General features: G+C 47.9%; 1 long non-coding RNA gene across 1 annotated transcript; it reads left to right on the top strand.

The window, feature by feature from the left end:
• Window positions 1-4,370: 4,370 nt before the first annotated feature.
• LOC140691527 (uncharacterized) lies at window positions 4,371-4,990 on the top strand. The gene is made up of 2 exons (XR_012067237.1): window positions 4,371-4,521; window positions 4,699-4,990. It is a non-coding gene; the product is annotated as an uncharacterized lncRNA (long non-coding RNA).
• Window positions 4,991-15,131: the final 10,141 nt, after the last annotated feature.

The raw sequence follows: 15,131 nt of genomic DNA, 5'->3' as shown, positions 1-15,131 counted from the left end.
AGACCCAAGATCTGTAGGTGAGTCTGTAGCTGGAGACCCTGGAGAGCTGACGGTGACACTCTTGTCCAGAAGCCACCAGGCTCCAGACCCAGGAAGAGCTGATGTTTCAGTTTGAATCTGAAGGCAAGAGGAAGCCCACGTCCCATTTCAAAGGCTACCGGGCAGGAGGAATTTCCTCTCAGGCAGAGGAGGTCAGCCATTTGTTCTGCTCAGGCCTTCGACGGATGGGATGCAGCCCACCCACATCAGGGAGGGCACTCTCTTTGGCTGAGCCTATGGATTTCAATATTAAAGTCGTCCAAACACATCCTCACAGAAACACCCAGAGCCGTGTGGCCAAGCATCTGGACCCTGTGGCTCAACCAGGTCAACATGTAAAACTGACCATCACGACTGCTCAAAAGACCCACTAAAAACTGTTGATGCCTTTTTTACACCTTTAAACCTTACAGTTAGAAAAAGTGCTCAGATAACACTGCCGGTGTGAGTATAAATCGGTAGAAACCTTATTTACTTGAGAAAATTGCTTCTTTGCTTGAGAAAGCAGATTGGCAAGAATCTTAAACCGTCATATCCTTTGACTTAGTACTTTTAACTTCGGTGAGTCTTTCTAAGATCATAATCTCAACACGTGGAAAAATCAGATGTATGCCACAAGCTTTATCATGCTGCATTTATAACAGTAATAATAAGTAGATATGCAACAATGTATATTGTGGAGCATAGGGAACTATATTCAGTATTTTGCAGTAACCTATAATGAAAAAGAATATGAAAAGGAATATATGTGTGTAGATGTGTGACTGAAACATGATGCTGTGCACCGGAAACTGACACAACATTGTAAACTGATTATATCTCAATAAAAAATTACACAAAGGAAATGATCTAAATGTTCAACAATACAAGAATGAATAATCACGGCATGACACATCTAGACGACAAAGTAGCCAAAGCTCATTAAAATGTAAAGTTTCTAACAATGTGAAATGTGCTCCTGCAGCAAAAAACCACAGTGTTCTAATCACCACATAGAATGTCTATGAAAAAGACTAAAAAGAAATTGCCCCCAAATATTAGCAAGCAGCTGTTTGGTGCTAGTAAACCTACAGGTGCCCTGTATTTCATTGTCAGAATGTTTTTTTTTTGAAAACAAAAGACTTAATTTGATGATTCAGCTCAGTTCAACTTCTTGCTTTACTACTTAAATAATACAAGGGGTGTTTCAAATTTAGAGAATGCTACATAGACAGGATTTAAAAAAAATCCATTACAGAATTTATTTACACCAGACGCAAACTGTTACTAATTATTTGATCAGGCGATGTTTTGGGGCCACTTCTGTAAATGAGGTGCTGTGCAGGGGCCTGGGAACCGCAGGTGAAACAGCCCTGTGGATCTTTGCTTTGTGTTAGTGTGTATCGGGCCTTTACACGTAAACGTGGGTCAGAATATAAAGCTCATTACTCTAGGAATATGGGATAAGGAACACACATTATGCTAAAATGTTTACTTGTCCAAATAAAGAATATAATAAGAGATTTTGCAAACTCAAAAAATGCATATTGCAAATGCGAAATCATTTTTCTGTCATTAGCTTAGCTTTCATATCCTCCTAGCCACAATCTTATTAAAATAGCAGTATTTAATAATGCAAGTCTCTTCTTTCCAACTCTCGTGGACCGTCCTCCGGAGATGGAGCAGTGGATCTGCAGGCATGAAAAGAGCCCTGAGAAGTCCATCCACTCGGGAGAGAAAAGGGAGTCCGGAAACCTAATGCTGGAGGCGGTTATCATCCTTCACAAATACTCATGGAATTCAGGTCTAGGAACTCTTTGACCTGGGTCTCCACACAGCTGCCTCTCGTGAATACGGGGTCAGTGCTGGGCCCCCATCTGGGGCGCCCATCTGCGGGGTGTCTGCGGCCACTCCCTTGATGCAGACCCATTGTTTCAGTGTTTCCCTCTTCTCCCTGCTGAAAGCATCATCCATGAAGCTATAAAATCGGTCCGTGGAGGCGGGGGAGGTACGAGATTAGACAATAAAACAAGAGCAGTGATGGTGAAACTCCACGCAACTCTTCCTGAGCCCAAATTAACACGGGAGCCGCGAGCCTGGACCGTCTTCTTGCTGGAAGCTTCTATCTTAAGCAGCTCCACCCACTTCCTTTTCTGGCTTCTTTTAGACACAGTTGCCTTTCCTTTTTCTTTTTTCCTAGTCTCTCAGTATTTATTCAAATTTCAAGCTTGATACCTATTGTCTTGTGTGCACATCATAACCGTATGCACATTCCCTTATTAATAGAGTCGGGGCCGCTTCCTCATCCGTCAGCTTCACGTGACACGCATTTCCACAGAGTCCTCAGTACCTCGGAGTCTGTCTCGTGTGAACCCCCAATAGACGGGGACGTTTTAAGAATCCTCGGTATGTCAGAGGCTGTTCTACATGTTTTATATTAATTTAATTTTCCCTTCAAGACTATAAAGTTGGTACTATTATTATTCTCATTTAATGAAAAAAAGAATCCTCATGCAGGGTGTCTGCGGTGATAGCTGTTGGTAAGGAAAGCTCTGTGTGTGTGTGTGTGTGTCTGTGTGTGTATGTGTTTAGTGGGTCCAGGGTTCACTTTGGGGAGAGTGTAAAAGTTCTGGAGATGATGGTGGTGATGGTGCCACAACCTGTGAATGTGTTTGACATCACTGAACTGAACCATTAAAAATGATTAAAATGGTAAATTTTCTAAAAATTTGTTTTTAATGGAGGTACTGGGGATTGAACCCAGGACCTCATGCATACTAAGCACATGCTTCACCACTAAGCTATACCCTTCTTCCTAAAATGGTGAATTTTATACAAGCTATATTTCCCACAATGAAAATGTGAAAGAAAAGTAGTGTGTTTTAGCTTTCAATAACATTTCAAAACTCAGAAACTGCAGCACCCATACATACATTTCTATGAATTAGCATATTTCTCTTCAGCAGTCTTCAAACTCACCTGCCTGCATGCTTTCACTCTGCCTTGAATGACCATCGGTGCTGCACCATAAGCCCCAGTGGACAGGGCTTTATAAAGGGTGGGGGCGAAATGGTTTCTACCTCTTCCTTTAGACACAGTTTCTTTTTAGACAGGGAGGTGGCCTGCATGCCAGGGATTTCTGCCACCCACTCTGGGCTGCCTCAGAGCCTGGGCAGAAACCACGGAAGCCTCGGGTGTCCCTGGCAGTGGCTTCAAGTTCAAAGGTTGTATCAGACACTCACACAAACATCCACTTCTTCATAGCGTACCATGCCGCTTACACTATAAACCTGTTCTCAGTCATTCATTTAAAAACTGACTTAAAGCCAAGCTCCCTAAATACACACCAACTCTCTCCCTTTGGCTTCACACATCCCAGGCATGTTCCAAGAACCCCCCAGGCCGGTGGGGCTCAGTTCCCCGAGGGGCACCCTACAGGAGTTTGAGGGTCTAGATTCTAGAGCATCGCTGTCAATCGTGGGAGGTAGTACCATGGATGACAAACACCCCGTTGGGGCAGGCCTCACGCTGCAGCTGTCTTCATGTGGATGCCTTGAGGGGCACGTTAAAACTGGGACAGGAAAGAGGAGCAGAGCACTGAGGACGCCTTCTGAAACCGGATTTGTATCTCTGGACCTCTGTTACTATGGCAACAGAAGCAGCATCCTTGCATCGCATCAAAAAATGTATTTCATTCATAGAGGACCTGAGTTTCAGGGCTGCTGGTGGAGATTAAATGGGTTCGAGCATGTAAAACCCTTAGCGCGGGGCCCAGCACAAAGAAAACACGTAATAAACGCTAATGCTATTAACGCGAAAACCTCTTGAATTCACTGACGGTTTACTGAACACTCCACGTGTGTGTGTGTGGGGGGGGTTTCAGACAAAGCCAAAATGGAAGACCAAACAGTAAAACACAGACGCTGCTAGGACTTGCTTTCCTTGGTGAGACAGTGGATTCGTGGCAGAAAAGCAGGGCAGCAGAGCAAGACAGGAAAACATAATGGGAATCTGCTGTGAGACGGCAGACGTTTGGAGGACCCGCTGGTCACTCTCCCGCGCTGGCTCCGTTTCCGACACTGTTAGGCACAGGCGCCTTACCTCGTTCACCCTCTGCAAAGCCCCCTTGCCCAGGGACCCGAGGGCAGGAGGGAGCTGGCTGCAGCACCAGCCGTCGGCGGGCAGGGCGGTGACTCCCTGCCTCCCCTTTCAGTCCTAACCTGGACCTCGGGGGAGGGAAGAGGGGCTGGGCGTTCCGTTCAGTCATCAATGGCCAATGATTTCATCAGCAAAGCCGACGTAATAAAGCCTCCCTGAAGCCCCAAAAGGAGGGGTTTGGAGAGCTTGGGAGTGGCGACCATGTGGGGGTCTGGGGGGAGTGCCGCACCTGGGGAGCCCCTCCCCACTCCTTGCTCTATGCCTCCTCCATCTGGCTGTTCCTGAGTTCTCTATCCTTCCATCACAAGCTGGTGATCTAGCACATACACGGTCACCCTGAGTTCTGTGAGTCAGCCTAGCAAGTTAACCCAGTGGAAGAGGGGGCGGGTCGTGGGAACCGCGGGTGGGTGGTGGGTCACGAAGCACAGGGGACAGCCTGGGCTTGGGGCTGGCACCTGCAGTGCGGGGCAGGACAGTGCTGCAGGACTGAGCCCTTCACCTGTGGGGTCTGCCACTGTCCAGGTGGCTAGAGTCGGAGCTGAGCTGAGCTGCAGGACACGAGATGGTGTTGGAGAATTACACACACGCTGACACAGGTGGCAGAGTGGTGGACGCAGACGTTTTCAAAGACTTGTTCCTCTGGGATACAGCTCACACGTCAGCAGTTGCCGGCCCGTGAGCACCAATTTCTGTGGCACAGCAGCCCCTCTGGTTGGGTGGGAGGCTCTGGTGTTGAGGTAACGCGAGGCTACTGAAGTAAATCATGCTCCATCTCCACATTAACGACATTAAATCCAGTTAAGTGTGTAATTGATCCTATTCTCCTGCTACTGAAATTAATATGAACCAGATGCCCAGACTTAGAACATACCCAGCGTTTTGGCTCATTGGGTCTTTTTTTTTTTTTTTTTTGACATATTCACTCTCCACCTTGAGAATTTTAAGCACAATAGGTAGATTACTTTACTACCTCATTTAGTAGCAAAAAAACATGTTACAGCTCAGTTATGACAGCAACGTGGATCCAGGCGAAAGACCAAGCAGCACTCAGAGAGCTGGAAAACTCAGGTTTACTATGCCAGCAGGCCCAGAGAAGTTAACACTCCAAACTCTGGACCCCGCCTGTAGGTGTACACAGGCTTTTATAGGCTGCCAGTTTACACTTTGCAACGTCATATGCAAATAAGGTATAACAAAAGTTGACTAATTAAGAAGAAGCTTTGTAGAAATGGACCAATCAGGAGGAAGAGAAATAACCAATCAGGAGTGAACTCCATGCAAACGAAGTACTACAAATGGACCAATCAAAAGTTAGGGAAATGGCCCAATCAGGAATGAAGGAAATAACCAGTCAGAAGTGAGCTCAGGGAACCAATAGAATTTTAGGGGTAAGTTCCACTTTCCTAGGAGTAAGTCATTTCAGAGGCAAAAAGTGAGCTGGAGCCTCTGGGCCAGGGAACCGGATGGTGCTGGCAGGAGAGTAGTGGCCAAAATGGAAGACCAAACAGTAAAACACAGACGCTGCTAGGACCACTATGATGAGAGAGTTTTGTTGTGGTTTGTTTGTTTTTAAGATGAGGCCAGAGTTTCTTGAGTGTGCCCGAGTTCCATGATTTCCCTCCCTGAGCAAGTGTCAGTTTTCAATTTCCATCCTAAGGTATTGAATTCAGCTGCGAATTCTAGCTTTACTCATTTGTTGGGTGACAACTTTTCTGCGTCTCTGTGGGCATAAATGTAGAGAGAATGGTACCTGGGTTTCAGACCATTGGGAGGATTCAAAGATGCCAGGTGCATAAAATTCCTATCTCAGTCTTACATCACACACAGGCTGCCTTATAAAGAAAAACCCTCATGCCTTTGGTTGTAACGTCCGCCTGTTCGCGAGAACACGCCAGCCTCTTCCGCGCACGCTCCGCCTCCCGGGGAAAGACGCTCCTGTTGTGAGAGGCGTTCCTGAGGGTGTGCAGGTCTCCCCCGCCCTCCGCAGCAGCTACCTCGTTTCATCCGCCCGGAAGGAGCGGCAGCCCTGGGGCAGGTGTGCTGCCTCCCCTCTTCGGGTGAGGGTCCCGCAGTTGGTAGGAGGCCAGGGGCAGGATGAACACGTGTGTTTTTAATCATTACCTTGGAGCCACTGCTGAGAGAATTTATGTTTATTTTTACGTAACTGAGCCTGTTTTTGTTTTTGTTTTTGACTCCAATGTGTAGGTCTCCGGGGATATGTTTAAATTCTGCCTCCGCTACCTCGTGTATCTAATCGCTCTGCTTCCCTTACATTATTAGCAAAGCTGAACCCACATGTCATTCAACTTTCATAGTCATTGCTAATTAAAGGTGGGAAAAAAACTGAGAAAAATAACCACCCCTTTACTTCCCAGCCTTGACAGCCCAGGTGATTATGAAACAATAATTAAAAATAAAGACTCGCCGATATTCTCTATAATCTGCTCAATTCCACAAGACGAATGTGGAATTAAAAAAGTGAACGTAGTGAATCGTTACACATGAAACCGCAGACTCAGCCCCCACGTGCCCAGGACGCCCCGGGGGAGAGTAAAAGCCATTGTTCAGACTCCGGTGCGTCGGCTGCAGATCAAGGGGGAGCGCAGAGAGGATCCGAGGGGCCTTGTCGACGACGGCTGTGGGGGCGTGTGAGACAGGGCAGGGCTCGTTCTAGACCCGGGGCTCCCGAGACAGCCTGCCGTGAGGTCAGAGCCCCCTCGCGAGCCACCACGTGCGTGCGAGTGTGCGGGTGTGCGGACGCGGGTCTACAGGGCCGTGGGTACTGGGTACATCTGTGTAAACTCCCCCGAGGGTGCTTTTCATGTTTCTTCGTCTCGCTTATTGTCTAGGGCCTTCGTTGACAAATACTTCTTCCTGTATTAAAAGCCACGCGTTCCTAAACTAAGTTTAGGAACATGTCTAGATTCTATCCTTAGAGCCTGCTCCACACCTGTCATCTCGAGAGAAGCAGGAATAAAATAACAACGGAGGAAGGAACGTTCTTGGTTCGGACGTTTCAGAAGCAAACACACAGTCCCCGCCGTGGGTGACAGCCGTCAGTGTGAGCCGGAGCCCCGGGAACTGCACCGCGTCTCCGGGTCAGCACGGCACAGGCCTTCTGCGGAGATGACCCGGGGACGTGAGGAAAGGACACGGTGACTGCCACCATCTCCCTCAGGTACTCCTGTCATCAGGTGCCTCCGTGAATGCATTGCTGTTTCAATAACACAATAGATGTTTTAGGGATGAAAGTAAACAGAGATATGTTGTTTAGTCATCTTTTCTTATGGGTAAGAAAGTCGAGGAAATCTCGGGACCAATTAAGTTCATTTTATCCTGCAGCCAAAGTCATGAATGAAAGCTGAACACACACTCACAAATACACGCACAGACACACCCACAGACACACCCGCAGACACAGTCACAGACACACACTCGCAGACACATCTACAGACACATACTCACACACACAAACGCTCACTAACACACGCTCATCGCTCAAATTAATCCCAAGTAAAGAAGGTTGGAAATAAGCCCTCCAGCCCAGCCGCACCAGATGAGAGAGAAACCGAGGCCATTAGGGGAATAAACGCGGTGTCACGAGGCCGTGGGCAGCAGCGGCTCCTCCGTCCAGTCACACTGACAGTTCTTTGTGATAATAATTCCCCACGCTGACTCGGTGACAGAGAAAAACACCAGCAAAGTGGAACAGAGATCTTCTCAGTGCCCCAAATGACAGGTTTGGAAGGCGATCACCAGAGCTGAGTGTGTCCCAGGTCTTCAGGGAAAGGCTGTGAATAACGGGTGCGACGCTGCTTTGAAGGTTAAAGACAAGTGCGATGCAGGCAGTAGAAGGTGGTGCTGAAGATGCGTTCTCCGGTGGGGCCCCTGGCGAGGTACGTAGGAGCCCTTCCCTCCCAGGAGTGACAGTCACGTAAAATAGAGCGTGGATCGTGAATAATGTGAACGCTTATCTGACGGACTTATTTAACTCGTAAAAGGCAGGTGTCATGAGACATGCAGCCCAATCTCAGAGACTCTAGAATCCCCAGTACCACTTCTGTGATCTGGAACTTCCCCTCAAGGTCTCAGAAAATAGTAGCTCTAAAAACAAAGCAAGCAAGGAGACCAGAAGCTCCAACAGATCAATAAAGCAATGGAAGTCCGGTGGGGAGGGTGGTGATGGGAGAGTCAGGGCCAAGCAACGTGTACACAATCACCAAGAAGTCGTCACCATTTGTACGTTAGAATTAGCCACGGCAATGGAGGTCAGACTTCGGGGCTCTGTAAAGTCCTCATGTTTTCTCTTCCTACAGTGATGTTTCTTTTTCTCTCTTTCTTTCCTTCATTCCCCCCCACCCCTGTCCCTCCTTCCCTGCATTCTTTCTGTGTTGACAGGAGGGCTGGGGGTGTGTCCACCTGGCACCACATCCAAGGGGTGGACTGGGTTATGTTTGAGGGATGCTTAAAATCTTGGGATGCACTAGAGAATCTATTTTGTTTTCAGGAAGCAATAATGAAAACTGGATCCCAGAGGCAGTCTTTCCTGAAACAGGTGCCGGCTTATGCCCCCTGTGCACTTGGCTTTGCTTTAAGAAATGACACACGGAACCAAGAATGGCGAGCATCTGATGGATGCTTGGTGGTGCAAATGCTGGTGGGCCTCCTCTCAGTGCCGGTTTCCCCGCTGGTCCTGTCTCCACTGTGCAGAGCCAGAAGCTGCTGGGCAAAGCGCACTTTTGGCCACATGAGTGGTGCTGGGAGATCTGGTGTGATCCTTCCACGTTCTGTCCCCAGTGGGGCATCGCCAGAGCCACATCATTGGTGTGTTCCCAGTTCAGGTCACATCAGGAGGGGCTGTTTGAAGGGGCTGCTTTCTGGGGCCCCTGGCTCTCCCCATCCTGCCTCCCTGGAAGCTGTTTCTCAGCCACCAGAGCTGAATTGAGAATGACACGTGGGTTTAGCAAATGCTGAACCTTTGACAGAACCTTTCTTATAGGGGGAGAAGTGAACCAGAGAAGGGAAGGGGAAATGGTGTCAGGAGAGAATAGGCAGGTTTGGAACAGGTTTCTGAGTCAGTGCAGAAGGAAGATGGGGAGAAACCACAACACAGCATGTGGCTGGCCCAGTGATTCTGTTTGCAATGGTTTTGAAGAGAGGAAGCTGCTCCTGAGCGAGCAGGCCCCTGTTGAAACCAGCCTCAGAACCCTCAGAAGTGGGGTTTTCATCATTCAGAAAAAAGCACTCAGATTTTGTAGGTGTTTTGACAGAGGTGGGTCTGTGCTGACCACTCAGATCTGGGTGGCAGAGAAAGTCACGCTGGACATTAATGCCAGCAGCTTCTCAAACGAGATGTGGTGTGACGTAGACAAGCAATTCACTAGTGCACTTGAACTGATCTGTCTTTTCCATGTTAAATGAGCACAGGTCTTGTGGTTTTGTGTTCCTGGTGTCCAGCCCAAAGTGAGCACACAGATATCAGTTAAAGGACTAAATGTTCTAATTTATTACAATCATTGCTCCCAAAAAACTGCTTGTCTCAGTCACTGGCTTCCGTAGGCACACGTCTCTTCTTTTGGAGTTTTGTTTCTTTTTTAAAAAAGTTGTTTTTAACTGATTTTTTTGTAGGTTTTTTTTTTTAACATTTTTTATTGATTTATAATCATTTTACAATGTTGTGTCAAATTCCAGTGTAGAGCACAATTTTTCAGTTATACATGAACATACATATATTCATTGTCACATTCCTTTCTCTGTGAGCTACCATAAGATCTTGTATATATTTCCCTGTGCTATACAGTGGAATCTTGTTTATCTATTCTACAATTTTGAAATCCCAGTCTATCTCTTCCCACCCCCTTGTTGAAGCCACAAAGGCATGCAGAAGTGTTAGAACAAATCTACACACGCACACGAAATCTTAAGTCTCTTCAAGAAGTATTTGGGAGTGCTTCTTCAAGAAGTATTTGGGAGTGCTTCTCCAGGCTGGAGCTTTGTTTCTTAATTCAGAAAAATAGAGCTTCTGTGATGCTTCAACACCTCCAAGGGCAGGAGATCAAAACAGGATTCAGTTAAGACTGACACGGTCGAGATTTCTGGTATCACTGACAGCCTTCCCACAACAATGGCATGAGATGTAGGGGTCGGGCATAATGATGCCCAGGGGCCGGGGAAGGTGGAAAGAGGTTTTGTGGTTTCCTAAAGTCATGTGACTTATTTGTGGCAAAAGAATGGACCACCATGATCTGTACCACTGGGTCACTGGCCTTGGGCGGCTGTACAGTGAACAGCCCTGGTGCATCTGCCCAGCGGATGTCCATGGCTCAGGCAGGAAGGTCAGATGCTACTTCTCAGCCACTGCTATGTTCTTAGAGAAAAACCCAGCACAGACTGTGCTCCCAAGGGCTCAGATTTCCCCAGGAGCGTGGAATCATCCTGCCTGTTCCAAATCCTTACCCTTAAAAATCAAAATTCTATATTTAGAGCTGCCTGAAGGCTTTGAATGCTCATGATCAGATTTTAGTCCCTAAACTCATCTCCTGTGTTCCACATGTATGAAGTGGGTATGCCGCTCCCAGGGCTCGAGAGCCCCGGCGCTGTGCTCAGAGGCTGTCGCTTCTGTCCACCTGGGTGAGCGTGCATTTCCCCTCACCCCCCAGCAGCAGGAGCCATGACTCATCTCAGTTCTGAACACTGAGCATTCTGGTCTCAGATGAAGGGAGTGATGCTTTTCCTGTCAGTCTCACAGACAGAGTGGAATTTACATTTTCACGGCATGCAGTGCTTTCACAAAATTAATTTTTTATGAAAAAAAGAAAAAAGCCCACATTTGCTCTTTTAACAGTGTGGGATTTGATCCTGGTGCCTTTGTCGCTGTGTTCAGACATGGTGCCCTGCATCAGGTCGGCCGCGTGTGGACTTCTGTCCTCTGAACTGTCATGCAGGCGTTCTAAACGCTGCACACGTGCACATACTCACGCACACACACGTGCACACACACGTGCGAGGCCTTCTGTTAACTGGATCGATTGTAGTCTGTACTGAGGAAGCAGGAGGTGTGTGTGCACAGCCAGGGAGGACAGAAGGAGGAAATCCAGACGCGGCGGTCGGATCTCTGAGAAGGGCGTCTTCAGGAGTCTGAGTCAGTGAAGTTACTCAGGACGGGCTGCGTGGACAAGGGCATCTCAGGCTGGTTTTGGAGACACCACGGCTTTAAGGCAGATGACGGAGAAGGCTCCTCCAGGAACACAGCCCTGCCCCCTCGTAGGAGGCGATGACTTCGAGTGAATGAGTCTAGATGACTCTCAGTGAACCGTCGGGGACGCAGAGGGAAGAGCGCCACACTTGGGATCAAAGGAGACAGTTCTCCGACGGGCAGAGGTCGGGGCTCCGTGATGTTGCTGAGAAGCAGCCTGCGGTGTTTCATCCGGGTGTGGCTGTTCGCTTATTTTTAAAACTCTAGACTATCAGTCTTGTTCGGCAGCCTGGAAATCACAGCCCTTGAACAGTACTTAGATATGAGGTTGGGACGAAACCTTGACTTTGAGGGAATTTGATGGTGCAGAAGTCCAAAGCCATCTCGACTCTCGACAGAGAGTCTTCATGGCGAGGCTGGGCCTTGGCTGTGTCTCCATGGCTCAGTCACTAGAAGGGAAGAAATTATCCATGAGGTCCTTTGATGGGCGGAGCCTAACCTCAGGGAGCACGTGCCTGGCGACTGAGCCGTGGGGGAGGCGAAGAAATGGTGTCCCGGGGCCCCTGGTGGGGAGGGCGGGTGCCTGCCACGGTCAGCCTCCCTGCGGGCCGGCTGCCACCTGCAGGCACCTCTGACAGCTCGCACCCGCCCCGCCAAGGCTCAGTCGACGCGCTCACAGCAGGCCGGCTAACGGCGGGGACGGGGACCACACGGCTTTGTGGTATTTCGAAAATTAGTCACACCTCTCTTGACTGCAGTGATGTTTTCTGTCATAATCTCGAGACACGAATGAAGAGGTGCAGTAATAAACAGAGTCACAAGGCAGTCATGCTTGCTTGGTGCCGGCCCAAGAGTAGTTGGAAGGAGATCTCGAGATAAACTGGCGAACAATCTTCCCCTTTTTGTGTGCAGGGCTCTTCATTTTATTGAAATACGGATCAAACACGATTTCAGAAGAGTGAAGCCGGGTTAGAATGCCAGCCGCGGGGTGACGTGCAAAGTGGGGTCACAAAGCTTTCTTTCAAAAAAAAATTTTAAATTGAGGTCCTGGGGACTGAAGCTGGGATCTTGTGCACGCTAAGCACATGCTCTACCCCTGAGCTGTACCCCTGCCTGACAAAGTAATTTTTAAATCTGCTATTTCTTTTTTATTCTCCAACAGCTGCTTCAATGACAGAAATCAAAGAAAGTTTTCATTTGTTTTTAGGATACAAAGCATTTTTTTTACATTTTATGTGTATTCCTTGGAAAAAATGTGTATAGACCAGTAGTTCTCAATCAGAGGAACTAACCTCTCCCCCCACCTTGAGATACTGGCAACGTCTAGGGACATTTTTGGTTGTCGAAACTGAGGGGGGGGAGGCGTGCATCCGGGCAAACAGATGGCCAGGGGTGCTGCAAACGCCCTGCAACGTTCAGGATGGACCCCGCAACAGAGACCTATCGGGCCCCAAGTGATGTCAGAGATGCTGAGGTTGAAAATCCCTGAGAGGGGTGTGTGGGTGTTCATATATATAATATGTATATTATATGTATACGTATAAATATGTATAAATACAGATACATATGTATCTATGAATAGACACACATAGATACATACATATATATATATAAGGGGGAGGGAAGAGACCTGGGAGCTCCATTCAGTTGTCTATAGATCCACAAACAAATGCTTAATTTTATCTCCTGGGTAACCAGCAGGTCCTGATGTTCCAAAACTATAGGCGTTAAGAATAGAAGAAATACAAGATTTTTTTTTAGTTTAATGAAGACTCATCAAAGGGGGTGGACAGGGATGAATTGGGAGTTTGGGATTTGCAGACACAAACTACTGTTTATAAAATAGATCAACAACAAGGACCTACTGCAGAGCACAGGGGGCTGAATGCAACAGCTTGGAACAGTCTCCCACGGACAAGAGTCTGAAAAGGAGTGTGTACTTATGTGTGTGTAGCTGAATCACTATGCTGTGCACCAGAAATTAGTACAACACCACAGACTATACTTCAATAAAAAATATAAAAAATAAAATTTTTAAAAATAAAAATAATAAAAGCAGGTAGTGAAGACCTTTTATTATTAAAAAATGTATCTTCCCCAAAGCCTCAACTGAATTCATTTCTCAGGCTGGGGAGATTTCTTTCTTTCTCAGAGTTAAGTTTTTCAGATGGACTTCTGTGTCACCTTGATATTCCAAAATTAGCACGATCAAATCAAAGCATAAAAGTACACAGATGCCAAGTGAATGGTACATACTGTCCCCAACAAACCAAATAAAGTGCCTCCGTTATTCAAGTAAGCAAAAGGGACTCTTAAATTCCTGTATGTTCCATTCAAAAGGGAGAGCATCAGAACACCCCTTTTATTACGAACTTTAGTCGACTTGACTCGAACAGACATTTTTCTCCTGCACGAGGACTTGGGCAACCTATGAGTCAGCATTTCATGCAATTCATTAAATGCCATTTAGTGGAATAACACTGTCTGGCAATCACTGTGCTAAACCGAACTGGACACCGTCTGTTGAGGAGCGGGAATCAGCCATCCAGTATCACCCTCCCATCACCTGCTTCCTAATTGCACTGTAATTACATCAGGGATAATTACCTTGATTGCCATTCTTATTGCTCAGAATACTTTAGACTCTTAGAGTCATCATGCTAATCAGGGAATTGAGAGCTCACTTTTAACTTCCCAATTCTGAGGGGGCGAGAGAAACCGGAGATTTTAAGTGACCGGTCCAAGATGTCCAAGATGAGATCACACAGCCAGCTAGTCGCACTAAATAAATCAATCGCATGATTCAATAACTACTATGCTTTAATCGGTACCAGTCTTGTGAGTTTGGACTATCCACATGTGCCTATGTTTTGAGGAAGAATGCTGCATTTCTGGTTTCTCTGACATGCTGTGTTTTGCTGCACCTTCTAACATCCTCCTGAAATTGTCCCTTGTGCACTTTTTCATGGCCTGACCTCTGCTCCACCCGCCTGACTTACTTGTGTAGAACAGCGTCTCCCTCCGTTGCATCGTTCACTTCCTGAAGCCCCTGCCTTACTGCTAATGGGGTGTCCAGACGTAGGAGCTGATGGATACTGAACGCCCGTGTTTCTGAGACTGGCTGTGTCCAGAAATCTGTCGGGCACTCTGCCTGTCAGCAGGGCTTGTCCCCGACCCAGCACCAGGACTGATGCCCTGTCCTGTAAGCATGGCCCCTCCCAGGCGCACACAGATGAATTTACAGCCTGCGGGCACATCTGCTCTGGGTCAGAGTCCATGGTCAGAGGTGGTGGCTCAGTCACTCCCCGGAGTTGTTCTGCTCATATCAGGAAGGTGTGGGGGCCCCTCCCACACGGCCCTTGCTCTATCAAAGGTTAAAGATTACCCGGCCCAGGTACAGGGCATCCTTCTGCTTCAGAAAAGGAGCCTGAAATTGTCAAAACAGCCCCTCTACCCCAACAGGGGGCTGGACTGGAATGGCAGGAATCCTCAGGGTGACTCCGCGAAGACACCAAGATAAACCCTATGAGGGAAATGCAGGACTCGGGAATCAGGGGAAGCAGCCGGTGACTCAGACGCGGGAGAGACACACAGTGATCAGACCACGAAGTGAGAGGTCCCCCTGGCACTGGCAGCCTGGGACCTCCGCTCTGGGGTCTCGGGGTCTCTGGGTCTCTGGGTGACAGGAGAGCCTGACAGGAAATTGCACGTCCAGCAGGGACCCTGTGTTCCTGGGGGGCTCAGCGTCTTCCTGCCTTGG

The sequence above is a fragment of the Vicugna pacos genome, chromosome 35 (genome assembly GCF_048564905.1).
Source record: "Vicugna pacos chromosome 35, VicPac4, whole genome shotgun sequence".
Lineage (NCBI taxonomy): Eukaryota > Metazoa > Chordata > Mammalia > Artiodactyla > Camelidae > Vicugna > Vicugna pacos.
This window is presented reverse-complemented; position numbering and strand designations above follow the sequence as displayed.